The 22,490-nt window shown below is 32.3% G+C and overlaps 1 protein-coding gene across 1 annotated transcript in view; it reads right to left on the bottom strand.

Annotated features, from left to right (window-relative positions):
• LOC117108629 (synapsin-2-like) overlaps window positions 1-20,114 on the bottom strand; it is a 50,482-nt gene extending 30,368 nt beyond the window's left edge. Inside the window, exons 1-2 of the mRNA XM_033250721.1 lie at window positions 19,937-20,114; window positions 14,438-14,503 (exon numbers count right to left, since the gene is read on the bottom strand). The gene's annotated coding sequence lies outside the window, so the exon portion shown is untranslated. The remainder of the gene's footprint in view (window positions 1-14,437; window positions 14,504-19,936) is intronic.
• Between the last annotated feature and the right edge of the window lie 2,376 nt (window positions 20,115-22,490).

The raw sequence follows: 22,490 nt of genomic DNA, 5'->3' as shown, positions 1-22,490 counted from the left end.
ATATACCTACATATCATTTTGTGCAATTCTGTGCCATTGTATATTTTAATTTAAGTTTTGACGGTCTTTTTTATACTTTTTTTATATTTATATACTTGTAACAAGGAAGACAATTTTCATGACTTTTATTCTGATTATGATTTACTACCTATAATCCTATTTATTTTATTCCACCATATTCTAAATATTGTACAAGATTTTACAATACCTCCTAATACATGAAGGCTAGAAAAATACCTTGTAGGCTTCCTCATCACAAAGATTGACTTCCACTAACAGCCTACATAATAATATTTTACGTAATTAATAAGATTTTCAGATCAATACTAACGTTGAATAAATAGCCCTGTCACCTAGCAACAAGTGCCACTTCATACAATTGTAACTTTATGTAATTTGAATCATAAATTATAAAGATCAAACATCATTATTGAAATTATCCAATCTAAAATATCCTTCACTATAAGTTACTTTCAATGGCCAACATATACAAGGTAATATTAGGTCCCTGGTTTAATTCTATTGTTAGTGTAGGCCTACAGTATGTTTCTGCTCGAAGGATAAAGTGCATTAGATTGAATTGGTTTCCTTCAGTGTAAAATTTAGTAAAGGTGATCCATGAATGTCTGAAGACATTTCTAGAGGGATCTTTCTGGTGGTGAATTGGCTAGTACACTTGGAGACAATCCCCTACTCTTTTCTGAAGAGTTTACTGTGTTCTTTAACATGCACATAAACGATGTTGTACATATGACCAATGGCCTAAATGTCTTTTTCAAAAGATAGTGCTCTATTAATTTCAGCCCTCCGATGAAACATAGCATAATAATCTGCAAAGATATTAATTCTTTCATATTTTGTTAAACATAAAAGATAACATGTTTTAATGAAATCTTGAACACAAGTTATTGTACACATAACAATTCTCCTTCCTTTGTGCTGTTTTTTTTTTCTCATTAAATCCTCATCCTACAGCATAGTTCTATCCTAACTTAACTCATTCTAAATCATTGATGTAAAACATGATACCGGTTGAATCATCGTAAAATCAATGGCATGCGTTACGACCTGTGACAAAAGTGATGATGAATAATGCGTTAGAAATGCAAGATATATGTCTCTGTAAACGAACTGGCATTTTAACTTCAATTTTGAAATAATCGAAGTTTCAATTTGATACATTTTTTTTCAAATCAGTTTTATTTCTCATTTTCTGTCCCATTTCTCTAACACTAATATATTATTACCCTTTGCTATCTATACCAAAATCAAAAATTTTAAATCTAAATTCTTCTTTCACATTTTAATGTATTTGAATGCCATATTTTATTTTTCATTATGAATGTGTGTACAATTATTTATATTTTTTATATTTTTAAAATGCAATGAATTGTTTCCACTCTGCTTTTCCTTTTTAAAATTGGACAACAAAACTAAATGAAATTTTTTAAATTAATTTTTTATTTTGTATATTCATAATTATTTTCTCAACAATCCTCATAATACTAAAATTATCATCATCTGCCAAAAAAAAGTTTAATGTACAAATTTGTTAATTAAATTAGAATAAATGTATATATTTTAGTAGTTGCAGTTATTTTGAATGATACAATATATCTAAATGAAACACAAACATGGGGTTCATTGGTGCCACAATTGCGATTTCAGCTCTTGGCCTCGAGGATGGGGGTTTGAAACCCTTGCTATGCATTTTGTTTGTACTTGGGCAAAGCACTTCACATACGGTTGTACCTCTTCTCCCAGGAGTATAGCCAGTGGCGTAACGCCTATGAGCTTCCACTGGCTAAAGCCATGGGGCCCCCGGGCCTCAAGGGGCCCCCAGCAAATTCAAATACAGTAAAACATCCATTTTCAAACGTCAATTTTGCTCCTGATGACATCATCATCAACCAATTAATAACATAAAAAAGTCTGATTGCGAAAGTTTTACAAAGTGTTAATGTATATTTTTCTTAATAAAAACAAGTTTGTTGAATATATTTATTAATAGTTCGATCTTTTCTTCCATTTCTGATATAATAATCACTATATTAATTTAATACACATAACCAGAACGAGCTACCAACGCAAGTGTTGTCGGATTGCGTACACATGTTTACGATGACAATCAATAAACAAGAGTGTTGGGGTCAATTTGGCGATCTAAAAACTTGAAAGAACATGATAGAAAGTTCCATAAAACATACAGATGTTTTAATAAGAGTTAAAATAATATCTTGTTAGGTAAAAGAGTGCCAGCAATTGCTATAATTTGGTTTTTATTGAAGGTAAATTCAGCTACGCTCTAGCGCGATAGACCACGCTGCTGCACTAATGGTTTGTGCTAATCCTGGCTGCCGTCAGCCTATCGGCGCTCAATGGCAGAGGATAGCTAGGCCTAGGAAACTGACACCCGATCTAGTTTACGAATTTTTCAATTTACGAACACCCCTTGGTACCAAGGGGTACGTAAAATGGACATCTTACTGTAATTTTTTTTTAGAAACAAAATAACCAATGCTCTTTTAAAGCCCAATTCTGCCAAGTGATTGGGGCATTTTTATTATTATCACTATCGCCAGTCTACGTTTTGTTGAAACTTGAAAAAGTTGCAGAGTGAGTATGGTAACCATGAGCAATAGTATTGGCACACATGCATGGTACATATGTTTTTGTCCATAAATATTTATTTATTTTAATTGACTCATTTTGTTTGGTATTTATTGTATTCACGTCCCCCTAGCCACAGGGTCTGGGTTGCCATTATCCATTTATACAAAGCAACTGCAATAAACTGTTCAATAAATAATAGTAATTATAATAAACAAATCCCCAAAAAATACAGAAAAAACAATATTCAAAATCAATGCAAATAAAATAGAAAAAACAGGTACCTCAGATAGGATTTAAGTTGTCATTTAAATAAACTACTAACATTTTATTTATTTTTATTTACGAAAGTTTAGTATACAATCTGGGAAGACCAGATAGCCACATAGTCGTCATGACTAGTTGCTAACAATTAGCCTCCCCCTTAACTAAACTTAATCCAAAGACATATACATCTAAAAAATTAAAAAGTAAAATAAAACGCATACTACAGGACAGTAAAGGGTTTAAAAAAAAGTATTCAATCTAATTATATACTGTACTCAAATATATAAGGAAAGTATCTTTAAACTGTTTTAATAACTGTACAATTATTTAAAAAAACAAGTCAAATACCAAATAAGATTAGAGTAGCATTCAATACAGAATAATCCTATTTTCAATCATAGTAGCAAATAGTAATATTATAATACAAAATTGTCATCTATAGTAAGGATATTCACCATTTCAAAATTGACTCCAACCGGATACTTTCTAAGTGCCATACATACAATTAACCTGTACATGACTACGATGCTCCATAAATGAATGAAGATTAAGGAAAACAGACACGACTCAACACACATGTACTTTATCAATGACTATAATTATTAACATCATATACACAGGGAGATGTAAAAGATAGTTTCCGAATATATGCAGATAATGAATTCTCCCTGGAAATGGTTGATGAGGAAGGGGAACACTGATAACAAAATGAATCTAGTGGAATATCTACTGGGGTATTTAGGGGAGCATGTCTGCATAAATACTCCCTTCCCCAACCCAAGTACCTCCTGATACAAGAAAAAGTAACAAAACTTTTATGTAACAATGTGAGCTGCCAAACAAGCCTGCAGCCAGGAGGGGTTCGAGGGGTTCACAAAGAGCCACCTTTTAAGAAATGCCCTTATAAGTTATTAGTAAAAAGTGTCCTTTGTATGAAAGTTTTGAATTTAAATAAAAACATTTGAAATTTAACGTTTTAGCAAGTTCCACTTGTAGACAACTGAGGTGTTTTATCCTTAAAATTTCCCCAACTATGATGGGAAGGAGGTGAGTGTGGTGCCCTTTTGTGAAATATTAGACCCCCCCACCCCCTTTAGATATCCTGCCTACGGGCTTGGCCAATATGTGGATATGATACCATGACAATGTATGGGAAAATCATGTAATAAAATATTTGAATTCGTAAAGAACCTACATAATGCAAATTTTAAACACACTGTGTCTTGATTTACTTCTTGGCATTATCAATTGGGTCAAAGCATGACACCAATACTCGACTACACCTTCAATTCTCCTCCGCTACGGAATTGATTAAATTTAGCACGAGAAATGACATGTTCATTAAAACCCATGTTAACAATAATATACCAATATATTTATTTAATAGCCAGCTTTACTGTGCTCTGTGTTTAGTAATAACTGCACGATACGGTCACTGCATATAGATTTATTGACGAGTAGACACAATTAATAGCAGTTACTTGTTCGTTCTTAAATGTATAAACCTAATGGTGTGTGTGTGTGTGTTGGCATAGTTTTAGAGAGCATTAGATTCTCATTGCAAAAAGATGTTAAGAAATATTCATTTCTCCTACTTTATAATAGTATAGTATTACTTTACATTATTATTTTATTGTTTTATACATAGTATAAGCATATGGTATATACTGTAAACATTACAAGTTAATTCATTATTTGAAAAGAAGACATTTATAATTTATAAAATGTTATTAATTTCATATTAGTTGTATTTTTATACAATTTTAAGTATTTAAAAATAAAAATAAATCACAATTGACAGTATTATAATACAGTAGATATAAAGCCTTGCTTTCAGTTTCCACCTAAATATGGAATTTGTACTGGAAATATCATATTTAGTTATACCAACTATTATAATGTCCTGCTCTAATTTCTGCTAGGAAAAAATACATAAAACAATACTTTTATATTCGCCCAAATGTTATAAAATTTCAGCAGTTAATATTGATTTTTTCAACTTGTGCAATGAAGATAAAAATTATGAAAAAGACAAAAAGTAAAAGTACCTGTGTGTAATGGGTAAAAAATAAAAATATGAAATGAATAAGCAGTTTTTTATGTCTTCTCCATATCTTCAACAAACCATTTAGCATATAATATCAGTATTTTAACAGGTCCTTATGCTGTAATAGCAAGTACCATCTCGGGGGACAATTGCACGGTAGTAATAGAATTCCCTAGAAGCTTCACACTATACAATCAGTTACGCAAATCAATTCCAGCTCGTAGACACTTAAATCTAGCATGAGGGTACCGACCGCTTGTATTTACATAATTTCACACCCAGGTATTGCCATAATGCAACACACCCACATACTGAACTGGCAAATACTGATTGTTTTCTCCTTGAGGTTCATCTCGACCGAATTTAGTCAGTTGGCTGAGACTATTTTATCTACATAATATCACACCCATAAACTGCTATGATGCACACACACTTAGATACTAAAAACTAATTGTTTCTATCTCTAAAACATGTGTATATAGTTAGTTTATTCATGCATAATTTCAATTCATTATTACTACAAATTAAAAAATCATATACAACTTAATCATCTGGGGCCTCTCCCACAAGCACATTGCTCATGGAAGTATATACGCAGATACCAGGGGCGGATTTAATAGGCACATTGACCTAGTTTTGCCACTGCCATATTTTTTAACAGAAAACCTTTTAAAATGGTACGCAAATACTAAATGTTACAATATTTTGCAACAGCATATATTGAGCATGATCATACCATTATTGGATACATATTTATCTGCAATTATAATACATCTTGGCCTGTACAAAAATTGTGACACCTGGTGATTACTCCAAGACAGTATATTCAGTGGCATACCTAGGGGTACGCAGGGGGCTGGTATCCAAAAAATACTCGCGCCCCCACCCCCTCCAGTTTCTCCCAAAATAAATCATGCTCAAGTAGTTAAAAATCACCTAAAATCACCTTATTTTGCGAGTAGGAGCCCCTCAACTAAGTCCACATATGACCTTTGCACGACCTTTGCACCCCTATCAGCCCCCCCCCCCAATTTCAAAGATTCTTAGATACGCCATTGAGTATGTTTAGCATTGGCAACATTTACTCCAAGATAAGCTCAAAGTAACCTCAATACACTGTGAAGACTTAATGCAAGAGTTATTATACCTTCTTTTGCCAAACCGCTGCTCATTGATAATCACTTAAGATTCTTCTTGATGAAGGAGAGATAATGATTCTTGAATGTCAAATGGGAACTCATCCAGCTTAGGACAATATTAATTATTTAAGTCATTAAACAATTTATTCAACAGTTTCTATGTAGGTTGATCACTTGGTATAATAGATCAAAATATCAAATGAATAAATTAAATGTTTTTTTTATGATATAAATTGGACTACAAGGTTTGATAAATGAATGAATGAATGAATGAATAGATGAATTAAATAATGAATATTTGAATACATTGAGTAAATGAATGTATGATGTGAAGCTCAGTAAATAAATTAAAAAATATGGATAAATGAAAGAATTAATGAATTAAATGCATAATTGGACAAAGTTAAATATGGAAGTGAAAGAAAAAAATATTAATATTATATAATATTATCTCCAAAAATTTATAATACTCCAAGACAAGCTCAAAGTAACCTCAATACACTGTGAAGACTTAATGCAAGAGTTATTATACCTTCTTTTGCCAAACCGCTGCTCATTGATAATCACTTAAGATTCTTCTTGATGAAGGAGAGATAATGATTCTTGAATGTCAAATGGGAAGTCATCCAGCTTAGGACAATACTAATTATTTAAGTCATTAAAACAATTTATTCAACAGTTTCTATGTAGGTTGATCACTTGGTATAATAGATCAAAATATCAAATGAATAAATTAAATGTTTTTTTTTATGATATAAATTGGACTACAAGGTTTGATAAATGAATGAATGAATGAATGAATAGATAAATTAAATAATGAATATTTGAATACATTGAGTAAATGAATGTATGATGTGAAGCTCAGTAAATAAATTTAAAAATAATGGATAAATGAAAGAATTAATGAATTGAATGCATAATTGGACAAAGTTAAATATGGAAGTGAAAGAAAAAAATATTAATATTATATAATATTATCTCCAAAAATTTATAATAATTATAATACTCAATCATGAAGGATAAAATTTATATATATTAAATAATAAATATTATATAGATTATTTAGTATTTATAATTTCTTTAAACTGCAGGCACTTACAGTACTGGTTTTCAAAGTGGTACAGTTACAAAACAATCCATCAAAATAGAAAGAAAAACAACACATAAAACAAACAAACCATCAAAATAGAATGAAGAAAACAAGAAACAAAACAAATAGAGCATCAAAATAGAAAAAAAAACAACACACAAAACAGTCAAAAGAAAATTCAATGTAAAATTTATAAATTACTTCGCATAAACAAGCATACACCTTTCTGTCTGATCTGACATTGTGGAATCTGACAGATAATATCTGCATTTCAGTAATAAACTAAAGAAAGACTCTTTCATTGTTGTTGTTAAATGGGTGAGTGCCAGTTATCAGTTGACGCGATTCGATGGAGAACTCAACCCCATGCGTACGCAACGGATCATTTTTAATGGCGACCGGCAACCGACCGGCAACCAACAGACTGGGTTGTCTATCGATCACAGGGAGCAGTGCTTAGTTGTACGGCTTAATTCCTAACAGAATAAAGACTCGGTAGCCTAGATAAGACAAAAGGACTTGACCCATATCTACTACTATACAACTTAATCACTTCAAATCAATACTTTGGGTTCATTGATTTCGAAGAATAAAATTAGTTCACCTACTAAATACTTCACACAATTTATGCGACTACATTTCTGGCACCTACTGTAACTAATAAAACCATATTTCTATAATAATTTTCATCTCTATGCATGACTTCATTTATCTACACTAAGGTCAACATATATTAGATTACTATTTGAATATTATTATTTTATATTATCCTTAATTAGAATATAAAAGGAATATACCTTCATAATGTTGTAGAGCATCCAATGGTAAATTGGAATATCTCGGGTTTGAATCGTGATGGAGAGGATGAAAGGGAATAAATTATACTAAAATCTATTTATTAATTTTATATATTAATAATTATATTCTCATTCTTATAAAATTCTTAATGTTGTTCTAGGTCTGTTTGTGCTGTTATTTTGTGTGATTAGCCCATATATGAGCATGATGACACACATACACATTAGGCTTGACAATATCATAATATTATCATATATAAATACATGGGCATGATAAGGCCCATATAAGAATAAATCACAGGCATTTGTGACAAAAAAATGTTCGCGTATACAGCCTCTGATGTAATAATTTAGGCCTAATAAAGTTTTTGTTTTTCATGGCAGGAAACTAGAAAAGGCAAGGAGTAGCTAACTTTGTCCACAAAGTCCCAGGTACTATTGGAGCCCTACTGTACAAAGTCAAACCTGCGACTTTTCTTCACCTATTCATAAAATCTAAACACCCCTCAAGCATTCAATTAAGTCAGTGAAGTACTTGAGCAAAGATTAAATATTAAGTATCAACTTCCAATGACACGGATCAAAGTAGTTCAGTTTTTGATGATTTATAGACATTTTTACAATTTACTTAATTTGATTTCCAGCCAATTCAGTGTCTCTGCAATGAGGATAATAGAAACGATATTATTTATGTGTCTTCTTAAAAGTCTCTACATTCTGTAGAGATGAGTAAAACATCTACTTACTTGGTGCTTTCAACTTGTCTATACCGGTAATTGCATTTCAAGGAAATAAAACTTAAAATTCCCAGTTTACGACATTTCAATCTATAAATACTGTATTCCAGCAGTAATGAACAAATGTTATTTTATTTGGCTACATTTTTAATATTAAATTATACATACACATACCCAAAATGCTTATAGGGAATTCTCCCACAGACCTCGCCTGGACCTTGTCACTGGACTCCACTGGGGCACTTGGCTACTCGCAGACCCCTATCATCGGGGCCCCAGCAGGCTATGCAGCAATGTGAACCAAGGCTGGTCTTAGGGCCTTGTATGTGACAACCAAAGATTTTTGATCAATATTAAAGGACGTAAAAAGTATTTTTAAAATCCCAAAATCAAGATGTATATTTTAATGGGTTCAGATTTGTCACATGACAATAAGGTACAGCCACTTCAGTAAACTTGCTGTTTTCTTCAATATGACAGGTATTTTTTAATAAACTGACTCGACCATTCAACCAATCTAACACACCACTGAGTCACAATTACATAACGCAATCAAGACATTCAACGAATTATTGATCAGCCACTAAACACAATGACTACTCAAAATTCAGTTCCCTTCCAGAAAATGATACATTTGTAAAGATTAAAATAATAGATGGCAAAGGTCAAAAACCTACATTGCTAAAGTAAAAATTTAAAACCCAACGATGAAACTAACAAAATATTTTGATATGATAATCTCATTAACTCAATTTTAAGATGACACTAACCGATTAGTTAGCATGCAGACAATCGACTGGCTACTGTAATTCAAGCTCTTGTAAATTAAATGAGAATCAATATGGCATAAGTAAAATGTTAAGGTGTCGCCTGTATCTGATGATGGTACGGGGTTAGGGTTCAGACTCTCAACACTGTGGTCAGTGGTTCGAATCTAATGCTGGCTTCAAACTTTATTTCTTTGCCTTTCACCACCTAAGATATAAATATACAAATTGTGGTGGGTGGTGTGAACAAGGTAAAAAAACATTCAAATCTGCGACAACAATGCCAGTCTACCAACACCTAAAAGATGTACCTTCAACTGTGTACCTGCAGACGTCTGGTTGAAGACAAGATAAACTTAATACTTAATACATTTGAGGTTTGTGTGTCTCGCACTGTAAAATGACAAAATGCAAGAACTCCACTAAAATCTATAGCCACATCAAACCCCAGTACAAAAGAATGTTCTTGCGATGATAGAAAGAAATTACGTCACACCTCCTACACTAACATAGCATAAAGAATTGTTCTTTGGAAAAGATTAAAAACTACCAATTTTATGACAAGTGTCAAATAAACAAATAAGAGATTGCAGAGGCAGATCCAGGAATTTAAAATAGAGGGGGCCCAGAGAGGGACTATCACAGATGGAGGGTCTATACTACCTCAGCCCCATCATGGTTGGGGGTGAGGGAAGAAAATTATGATTATGGCACCTCTAGAGGCCTGAAATAAATCTGCCACTGGATTGGTATCATGTGTGTACAAGTGTTCTCCAACTACAAACCACGTTTGGAGGTGAAGCCATGCCTACACATGCTGGCAGCGAGAAGCAGAAATTATAAGCTCATCTAAGATGGTGTTTGCTTTAAGATCTGAAAGTCATGAAACCTATACAATTTCTGACTGAGAATGGCTGTTTGTTAAAATTATATTTTATAATGATCTTTTATATCCATGACAACCACATGCATAATATATTATAAAGCTAAAATGTTGTTAATAAAGGAGTACATACACAATAAAATGAATTCATCACACATATGATTGGTAGTACGTACATGGCGTTCGACATCAATTTGTGACATTGCCTTTAGTAGCAACAACATGCCAGTGGTACTATTCTGTATTTAGAAGGCCATGTTATGCAGTAGATTCAGAATTTCTAAAGCAGAGGCAGAGATAAACAGAATCCACCATTTTTTTTTTAAAGAATAAGTAATTTTGATCTGTCATCCTCTTTGCTTTGGCTGCACCATGCTTACAACCGCCCCATTCCTTTTCCCCTCTTGATATCTACCACTGACTTTATTTGTAAGCCTTATATCTACTTTGGATTACTGCACTAGAACAACTTGATCAGTTTAAGCTACAGTAAATAGAAATGCTAAAAAAAAAAAAAGGTAAAGGTAGGTGAATAACCCATAACTTGCAGCGTCATTGTGCTGAATTGCATATGGGCGTGGTCCGTAACTACCTAGCAGCCGTAGAGAGGCGCTTCTTGGTAGATACATGTTCACATCATTCCACAACGACAAGGGCTAAAATGAACCATAACATCAGGGTAACCCCCTACTCTACCGAAAGATGCAATAGGTTCTTTAAAGTGCACACCAGCCAGATGTATACACTGGACCTCCATTCTAAGTCCTTATTCGAGAAGACTTTGTTCTACCAACCGAACCATGGGCGAGGAGTGGCTGAACCCAGGGCCGATGTTAAGGCTGTAGCTAGTGGCGCCCCTGCCTTACCACTCGGCCACTCGACTCGCCTATACTGAAGGTGGCTAGTTTGATTCACACAACAACCTATATATTCTTTGCAACACTTTATTGTAATGTTAACCATCAGTGTATTTTTACTCTTAAGCCTGGCCATGCACACACTACGTTGGCGTAGGCAAACGACAAAATTCCATAAGACCATGATGCAGCACTATGTCACACGATGAATTGTTTTCAACGACTAGCTTAGAGTGCCACTGATGGTTAGCGAACTAGCGCTGGCACCAGACAAGTGCTTATACATAGCTGTTGGCTATGACATGCAGTGTGCCCCAGGCATTACATTTTTACTTAGGATATAGAACAGGATACTATAAAAGTAGTAAAAATATATGCAACTAGATAAATAGCTATAAAATTATTGTAAAAATGCATTAATATACATAATAATGATGATTACAAACATAAAACAGCTGTTCAGCTGTCATGATGACAAAACATCAATTATGAGTTCAGAAACCAGGGCTTCAGAACTAGGTCATCAATGGAGAATTTTCTAACTTCAAACATCATTTGTTTGATAGCATTTGTTACAATCTAAAATTAATTAAACAAGCCGTTTAAATCCCTTCTGGGGGGGGATTTGCCTTTAAATAGGTCCATGCTCTAAGTATGAACAGCCTCATTTTCCTAACATGGATGGTGTTACACTATTACTACCACAGATCCTCAGCTTAAATTTTCAAGTTACTGAACTAGGGTCATTTGGCTTACATTAATTTTCTTGCTATAGCATGCCAATTATTTTTATTTTCATTTCATTTAATTATCTATATTGCACCTATCAGATATGAAGTGCTTCTGTACCAGGTCATTGGGTCCATATGCTTAAGTGTTGCTGCTGTAATCGGCGCAGGAGCAGGCAACCCCACCAGCTATCTATACTTCTGGTTACTGGTACAGAGAAACAATGCACTTGGCTCAAGGGCACAAGCAAAATGCACAGCGAGGGATTGAAACCCGGACCTCAAGGTCTGGAAACCAAATCATTCCCGCTGCACCAAACCACAATGTTTTAATACTTTAAGGATACAAGTAAAAATTTATGAATGTAGAATCATCAATCAGCAAATTGCACTGTATACTTGGGTAGAAATTGATAATACAAAAGTATGAATAATACCTGCTAACCTACTTTTTAATAATTACAAATCATAATTTGAATTCGACAAATAAGTTTTAAATGAATGACATATATTCAAATTCATTCATACTGCATTCTATTAGAAACTTCAATAAGCACTAATGTATGATAAACTATTTTAGCCACAACTTAGCTTGATTAGATTATTTTAAGTAATAAATAATATCTCAAATATCTACGATTTACTAAAATGCACTTTTATACTATAATCCAAGGAAATTACAATTAATAGAAGACTTGAAGATTCAATCATTCATTGTTTTGTTAGCCATTAAGGGCTATCATCCGCCGAGAACAATGAAAAAAACAATTTAATAAAGTGGCATCGATAGATAAAATGTAAGCCTAAAGAACGAAACTATTCCCTTGGCCTTGGTCTTGTATAACTACTTGATTAAAAAAAAAAATTTGAGAGCATTTTTAATGTCTGATGGAGTTGAAGTAGCAAGATCAAGAGGCAAGGATGGATAAAAGAAAGCTTAGTACAAGGCAAAAATTTGTGAAAATAATCAAGAAAGATTGGTAGTCACTGTGGGTGCTGAACCATGGAAATCCTTTGAAATCTTTGGTTCTGATTCAAATTCCAGTAGCTGATTTTCTCGTGTTTCGGCTGGAATAGTTATAATAGTGCGCCGTCTTTCGGATGAGACATTACAGCCAATGGTCATGTACGCAATATGACCCATGTGCATGTTAAAGAACACAGTACACTTTTTGAAAACGAGCAGGAAAGTGTCTACCAGTTTACTGCCCATTCACTACCACAGGGACCCAACTGGAGTAGGCCTAAAGTTTTTAGATTATCCTTAGTGTTTTACACCAAATATAATTCTGTCAAATTGTTTTTTGTATTGAAAGGGGACAAATGTGAAAAATTATAATAATTATGATGTGATTGGAATAGAACTATGCTGAAAAGAAAAGAAGATATAACTACTGTAGATTGAAAATTTGTTTTACCTGGACCACAAGGAGAAAAATTGTACTTGCATTAAATAAATAATCAAAAGGTTTTATTTATCCAACCAACCGACCATCAATCTATCACCTACCCATCTCTTCTACTATCTACTTATTTATCCATATCCATCATCTATTGATTCATCCATCCATCTATTCGCCATCCATCCATCTATGTAGCAATTACTGTGAATTTCACAACTTTCTTCCTTTTTGTTATGTTGGTGCATATAACCTGCCTTTTTAATGTGATCTTACTAGCTTTTTACCCTTTTTTGAATGCACCATAATGGTTGTGAGTGCTACTGATCTAAAAGTGTTGTTTTCAAACAGTTTAATCTAGGAGAAACATCTGACAGGATCAATTAAATTAAGCCTTGAATTCATTTCATTATCTTATAAAATGGAAAAAAAATATTAGAGGCAAAAATCAAGTTTGAGTAAAAAAAATAATTAAGTTTACAATAGTGTATCTAAATGTATATTATGACCTATAATACATTTATCTGACATCAATAAAATATAGGTATAGTTACAGTCATATTATCTTTCTTCCTACAATTTGCCTATCAAATAAACCATTCAAATTTTAAACAGGTCTTTATACATTCATAAGTTATTGGAAATTAATGATTACAAAACATAATACATGTTAATTGCTAATTACATCAAATTTGAAATGGTAAGGTCATCTAACCTTCCTATTTACATAAATTATCTAATATTAATGAATATTAAATCATAATACATATCTATAATGATTATAATCGCAAGCATTAAGCAGACAGATTCAGAAAGACGTGAATATTTACTATCAACACCAATGAAATCCATCACGATCAAGGGATTTAAATGACAATTACGTATGTACGAAAGACACAAAATCCTCTACGCATTCCAAGACAATTTTGACTTCTTGTTAACAGTGCTGGAATTAGCCAATTGTATTTCATCAGTGTATGGCATACAGCACTGTAATCCCATCATATCTTAGACCAGACAGTTACAAACTGCACTGAACATGGCTTAGCAATGTCTGGTCTACACCATGAGTCAAACCATTAAATGATGTCGTATGTAAAAGAAATGGGAATTACCTTATCCAATAAAAACCATCCACTTCAAATGTAGTGGTTATAAAGAGAAGAGGTATAATTTGTTTCCTTGGGATGAAAGAAAAGACAATTTTGTAACCACCATTTTCTATACAGTTTAATAATACAAACAAAACTATTGTACTTTTTAAAGCAGTTTCAACAAGTATGATGGAGGTTCTAGACTTAAAACCAAAATGTGGTTAATATTTTAAAATTTGTACATTTATACTGTATAATTCCCAACCCATTAATGTCTCAACATCTTAAAAATACAACATTTTAAGGCACAAGTTTTTTTATAATTTAATTTTGTACTGTTTCCCATTTTCAGTTTCTTCTGTGTGCTGTTGGTATTAGGTCAGTATGATGATCCTAAATTATGCATCTGATTTTAACTACAATAAAATCCTTAAATTGACAACCTGGCAATTCATGGGTCTATACAAATTAACAAAAGAACTGTATTATTTGTGTGTCTCTTAGAATGTATCAATAGCACTTAATACCGGTTAAAAAATTGGAAAGCAGCCATTTTTCTATTTTTCACATGAAATCAAAATCTTGTACCGAATGGAAACAACTGCAAATGCGGAAAAAAAAATTTACCCTTTAGCGAGGTCAAACAATTTCAAACAACAAAGAATGAGCATAACATGAAAATAATATTTGCCGCACTGTATAAGTGATGAGCAGGGGAGGCAAAATCAAACCACACATAGGTTTAATCGCAGTGATTTCATAGTAAAAATTAAAATGGCTGACTATTGAACGTGCCATCAATAAAACATCAACAAGGGAAGCATTCTCCTATCTTCCATTTCTTAGGTAAATATGTGTAGACAATTGTACATCTCATATTTAATTTAACTAAGAAATGCAAGTTTAAACAAATATCTAGGCCTAGCTGGTCCTACCCATCTGGTACGATATAAACCTATGAGGACCTCCCAGGGACACATGCTACTGTAGGTCACAAATTAAACAAATGTTTTGATGTTAAACACATCAAATTGTTGTCTATAACTTTATATGATGACCCGTATAATTTCGAAGTTACAAATTTAATGTGCTTTTGAATTTTGAAAAGCTATAAGGACATGGCCTTAATTGACAAGAAATATTTTCTCACTAATTTTCAATTATAAGCTAATATATGAAATAAAGAAAATAGCAATTTATACAACATATAATATGAATGTCACTCCAAACATTTACAAGGCCATTTTATTATACGTTTCGCCTTTATTTAAGCATCATCAGGAATAATACACAGTACAACATACATTGTCCATAAAATTAAAACAGCTAATATATTTATCTGATCCAAAATGTCAAAAAAAAATTATAGAAAGATCACTGTAACTTTTATGTTCTCTGACATATTTTAACATTATTTTCTCTAGTCATAATTCAGTTCAACTTTCATTAGTTATGTTTAAGTTTTTATCCATGTCTAATGATTTGTTTTGTGGAATTTTATTATTATTACCGTTATATGTTATGACAGGAAAGACACACTGCAAAGTTCAAACTATGTATTTAACGAGTTTGACCAATAAATCTGACAATTGAATATTACTATTAGAGAAAAGCATATTACAGTAATGTGCTTGACATTACATTTAGTTATAACACACTGATGTATTCGACCAAGATATCTGTACAAGTGTCAAAAGTCAGTGCGGACAAAACCTCATACTTTGATCGTTTCTTCTAGCTCAGATTACATTTATTATTAGGTGAATATGGTAACATACATTAATACAAAACCTATTTAACCTAAACATACAATAATACAAAACCTATTTTAAAAAAATCCATATTTATATAATCAGTTTTGCTAAAGCATGCCGTTACTGATATGCCTCTAACCATAACAATTTTATGGAGCTTGAAATAAAAAATGATAATGATGGAGATGATAATAAAACTGCTGCTGATGAAGATGATGAAAATGACAATGAGGATGACACAATGCTGTGAAGGTGATATTGGTATGATGATAATCATTATCACGATGATATCAATGAATGATGATATTTATGATGGAGTTGCTTAGGTGGATGGTGACTTTAACGATTATTCTAATGTTGATGATGATGATATTATAATGCTGATAATTGTGATGTAGAAATAAAGGATAAAGATGAGTATGATGTCGGAATTGATGAAGTTACTAATGTAATGACGACGTTAATGATGATGCTTGACGATGATATTGACAATGACGAAGGTAGTTGAATTAGTAACATTTCAACAACAATTAGGTCACCTGAATATTATTAGCCGTAATAGTACTGTAACCCAAAATTTATGGTTTTAACTTTGACCACTACCTGGCTTCGGGCTATTCTTGAATAACTGTGAGTAAATGAATACAATCTTATCGTGGCAACATCCACTACTACATGCAATTTCGATACATACTTTGATATTAATTCAAAAGAGAGGCAAGCCTAAGATGTACTACTTCATGAGTCTAAGGAGTGAACTTTGTTGTTAGTCAAAAAAAATAATGGTTTAAAACTTGATTTTTCATTTCATTTTTGAATCTGGTATTCAATGGAACATATCTTAAGCACCAAGCTAAAAATAGCGCCACCTAAAATCTGTGTAATGATGAAAGAAGTAAACAAACTTTTATAATCTAACATTTTATCTACTGTACTTCATTTCATCTTCATATTAATTAATAATTCATATGGTACTGGCCTACATAATATCTTGTTATTAATAAACATTTTTCATTAACTTTATTAAATCTGTATATTTTCTTTAAGTTCTTGCTCTTGTATATTTTTTGATCAGCTCTCGCATTTCATACTCTTGACACATTCATCGTAATTCTATCCATTTAATGTTTTTATTTGTTTGTATGAAAATTAAACTTAATTCGCTATTTGAATTTCACTCCGCCATCATGTTGAAGCATTCGTTGCCTGGGTGCATTGTGAGCTTAGAATGTGATGACATCATCAACTTGATCTTAGCAATTTTTAAGATTTGGCCAGCTTGACAAATTGAGCATTTTTCACAGTTGTTTTTTATTAATAAGACATTTCATTTAAGGTCTTCAAGCGTGATTCATTAATCATTAGTGCCGAATGTATTTCATCATTTTCTTATATTAGTCATTACAATCCAGTATGTCATACGGGTCTTTAATGTTTTTTTATTTGTGTGTATGAAAGATTGGCAATTCTCAATAAACTTACTGGACTTTTCTACAAAGGAAAACATTTATTTCTGAATGTCAATTGATGATTTATGTATGCAGATTTGTATTCCTATAATCAAAACTATTATCTGAATTCATTTCTCCCATCTATCTATAATCCTGTCTAGATTTATCACTTCTCATTGCCTCAGAGACACAAAGATATTGGGTTTGTGTCAGCAGGGTTTAGTCTAATTCTTCTGCATGTATTTTTCAGGTAAATTTCTTAACTACCATTACAGTTTTTAGTTCATGCTGCTTTCTTTTGCTTCCAAAACGATTTAAAGTAATCTATATGAGCACAAGAAAAACATAACTGGCGCCTACTGTATTTTAGAACAGAGGTTTGAGGCAATTTAACCAAGCTTGTCAAGTTATCACCAATAAAGATTTTAAAGAATTAGGGATGGTTTCATTGGAGCAGATCGCCTGCAATTATCCTTGCCATCTAACCAGCCATTATCAAGGATGCTACACGATCTGTCATCTACACCACTCACGTTGTCTGAATAAAACCATGGAATGAAGGGCGAGTTCACATAAAATCATAAGAGATTGGGCTTTGGTGCGAGAGGGACCGGGTTTAAAAACCTGCTAAATGCTGTTCATGCATGGTGTCCTTGTATAGGACTCTTTGCTCTACTTATCTCATCCATCAGATTGGGCGTTAAGCCATTGGTTCAGTGTGCATAATAACACGTACACAAAAACAAACACTATTCATCAGGTAGAGGGAATTGGCTTGCATTTAAATTTGAATTAGTACTCTGAGACATAAATTTTAATAATTATTAATATAAAATAACCTATAATGTTTCTAAATGCTGTTCATGCATGGTGTCCTTGTATAGGACTCTTTGCTCTACTTATCTCATCCATCAGATTGGGCGTTAAGCCATTGGTTCAGTGTGCATAATAACACGTACACAAAAACAAACACTATTCATAAGGTAGAGGGAATTGGCTTGCATTTAAATTTGAATTAGTACTCTGAGACATAAATTTTAATAATTATTAATATAAAATAACCTATAATGTTCTTATTTCATCCGCTTTAAGAATTTATAGTGCCCCTTAGCTAAATACTACCCCGTCCTCAATACAAAATATAGTAGAACACCTTTGGGACACCCATATTTAGGGACACCCCTATTAAGGGGACATTTTTCGGTAAACGAGCAGAAATCTTGTCAATTTTGAATCCTTATCCATTTTGGTGTACTTTCATACAGGACTGTACTCCATAATGTAGCATGCACCTCATTTCTAAGTCACTACTCTAATCATGCTACGCCATGTGTATCCAATAGAAAGCTCAATATAAAAAAAATAATAATATCTGGTCATTATCATTGCATCATAAAATAATATAGGGAACACACCTTTGTCGTTTTAATTAAATTTCTACTGATTTCATATCATAAATGAATTGTATTTGCATTGCAAATTAATTATTGCAATATCTTCTTTACTTTAACTCATTCTAAGTCATTTAAAGAAAATAAATTAAAGCCTGGATTCTATGAAACTCGCTACACACTATCGCCGACTCCTTTGGCAACGCTGATTGGTCAGTTGAATAAGGGAGCGTTCCCAATTGCGTCGGGGACAGCTACGCAGTGCAAATATAGCAGTGTAAACCCTGTAGCGACTGTGTAGCGATTCTATGGAGACCAAGCTTCAGTGAAAGGAAGGAAATAATGTGGTTTCCTTCCTTGTATTGTTACAAGGTGTTATTAATAAAGAAACTGAATTCTTATTTTACCAAGTTAAGGAGTTTTGATACTCCTTAGCTAAAAAAACACCACCATCAATACTAACATATATTTTTTTCCAACTTGGTTCTGACACTACTATAATCTAAATGATAATCTAAATTTCACATTAATAATTACTGTAATTTAAATTTTATTACTGTAATACTAACCAAACTTTTTGTAACGCAGCACCTTTAAGCTCATAACTCGGAACGTTCTAAATATAGATGCAGATTAAGAATGACGAAGAATAGATTCCCACAATATATACTATTAGTATAAAATACATATCCGATCCTTCACAAAATAAAATTATCTACAACTGTAGATAAATATACTGTATTTAATTAAACCTATTGTTATTTGATTAAATATAGTGAATTTGCCTAAGCCTAGTAGAGTTTCTGCAATAAATTTAAAAATGTATATCTTTTTCACATTAGGCAAATTATAGCATACATAATGTATAGCACACAGACCTAAAAATAACGAATGCACAAAAACAATTTAGTCTGTACCACTTACAAACTAGCTATGCTTCCGTCTATTAAAATTATCCAGAGATTGGTAAAAACGCGTGTTCCAAGACAGAGTAATTCCACAAGACTCACAAGCAGCAGACGTACGCGGGATGACTTTGAATACAAGGCCTTCTCATAATGCTACATAATTATCAAATCAATATTTACGAATGGAAGCACACAGTCTCGCTACGTACTCTGAACAAGTGACAAGGATGGAACTACTCAAGCGTGAAAATGAAGTTGCATTCTTATGGAGGTTGATGGCTCATCCAGTAATACGTGTACACAATGAAATTCAAAAACAAATTTTTCTCTAATAATACGACAATTCAGAATGTCATGAAATTATAGATTCAAAATTTTGTAACAATCAAATAAAAGTTTGAATATTTTAGATTGAAACTATATCCACACTAACAAGTTTTATGTGACAAAAAATGATACATGTTCATATTGATATATGTCCATAGTCATGATGTGCCTATATAAGGTCATGACGTGATGTCTTCATGACCATATTAAGACATGTCACATGTTTTTGATCGTCTTGATAAGGCCGAATGAGCACAGGCTTCTAGAATCTTTACCTCATGTTATTGTTTGAGATTATAAGACAAATTCAAAATTTTACCAGGATACTAAATGTCAATCCATATATAAATAATATATTACAGTACCAGTAAAATTTTGGCAGGAGTTACCAGAGAGGGAGACACATTACCCCACTTCTCCAGTTAAATGCAAAGGTCAAATGCTGATGGGTCAATGTTTAAGATGCTAGGCAGAGAGCTACTGAAGCATGACTTATAAACATGCGTTATTAATGTCAGGATCAAATTATAAATAACCCAGTTAAAATAATAACATCAATATGTTATTGATATTAGAATCATGTTTTAAATAACCCAGTTATAATAATCTATCAATAATAATGAACAATACCAAGGTTGAAAAAGTTTCCTGTGAATGTTTAATAGCACGAAAAAATAATCAAGGTATTGAAATATAGGAATTTGGGAAAATAGCAAAGTTATTGTCACGGTCAATGACCATTGAAATGGCACCAATTAAATGGAACAATTAATTGATTGACTGATCTATTGTCTTGTACTATTATGTAACTACATATATTCCGAAATTTCAACCCCTTGTGGGAGTCTGGATACGTTGAGCTCATTTTAAAAGACTGGCGCTACCGGAATACTTAAGAGCACTGATGTGGTACAGTACCAGAAGAGGAGGGGGTGGGAGTAAATTTGTACAGCATAGCAATTGACATGTCGACAAAGACGCAAAGCCCCGCCCACAAAGTCACGAAAACCTTAGACAATGGCGGCTAGACTTACCGAGTTGGCAAACATTTTCTTTGCTATCAACCTTCTTCAAGAAAGAAAATTCAGGGTAGGCGATATGCAAATGAATCATATATTCATAGTGTTTCATGGAACAGGCGGGGAAATTGTTTTAAAAGCCTCTGTATTTTGCTCCCAAAGGAAGAGGGAAAAGCTGCATTCAGTCAACCTCATTGTCGGCAAAGGCCAAGTCACTGATGCACACTGCTCGTGTAAATCTGGGTATCTATAACCAAGCATAGACATCTAGGCCTAGGCTCACGTATGTTTCGCGTTGACAACCAGCTGTCTAAGGAAATTGAAAAGTTTTTGATCATGTGACTAAATGACGCTCGCTGATTAGTCGGTTTATCTGTCAATCAAATCTCACCAAGATATTAATTGAAGACCATAAGTTAATTTTTGTTTATCTCCTGCTTCTGTTATTGTTTGCCCAAATTGATTTATTCAACTTATTTTATTCTAGAATAATTGGTTTGTAATGTTTTTCGTCAAGAAGGCATTAAGATTAGATTAGTTTTATTTACTAAACCTGATCAAAATTAGTCAATGGAATGTGTTTTTTTTTAATTTTCATATAATGACAATAAAGTTGAAAGAAAAAAAAAGTATTTTATTGTGTACAATTATTTTTTATTATTAAATATTTATGGATAGATTTGATGTTAACATTCCCTTGTAAGCTTATGTAATGCTATAGTTTTATACATTATTATATTTATGTTTAGTTAACACCACTTTGTGTACAGTATGTAATATCAAAAAAAAAATTGAAATTTAACTACAAATTAATTACATGTACACACTATTTTTTACATTACAGTACATCATTTATTATTTCTTTTGCTTAAATCAACATTTGTATGAAAATATGTTTTTAAATGCTAAAAATATACTTATTAATCCCCATACATATTATCTTTTTAGAATTATATATTCATATATAAACATTTAATATTGTGAAGTGTGAAATATTTTAATACTTTATTATATGCAAATTGTACACAATTTAAAAATAGACATTTATCATAAATATGTAAATCACTAAATGAATAATAATACTAATTTACAGTTAAATTTTATTACTACTATTGTATGTATTATTATATTGTCTTTATATTGCTCATTCTATTTTTAAACATTTCTGTATGGGATTCTACCACATTATAGAAAAAAAATTACAGTTCTTAGTAATGTAAATAT

This window comes from Anneissia japonica, unplaced genomic scaffold, assembly GCF_011630105.1.
Source record: "Anneissia japonica isolate Jap-2015-1 unplaced genomic scaffold, ASM1163010v1 scaffold287727_len1644234_cov201, whole genome shotgun sequence".
Taxonomy (NCBI): domain Eukaryota; kingdom Metazoa; phylum Echinodermata; class Crinoidea; order Comatulida; family Comatulidae; genus Anneissia; species Anneissia japonica.
Note: the sequence above shows the minus strand (reverse complement) of the source record. Positions and strands in the feature narration are given on the sequence as shown.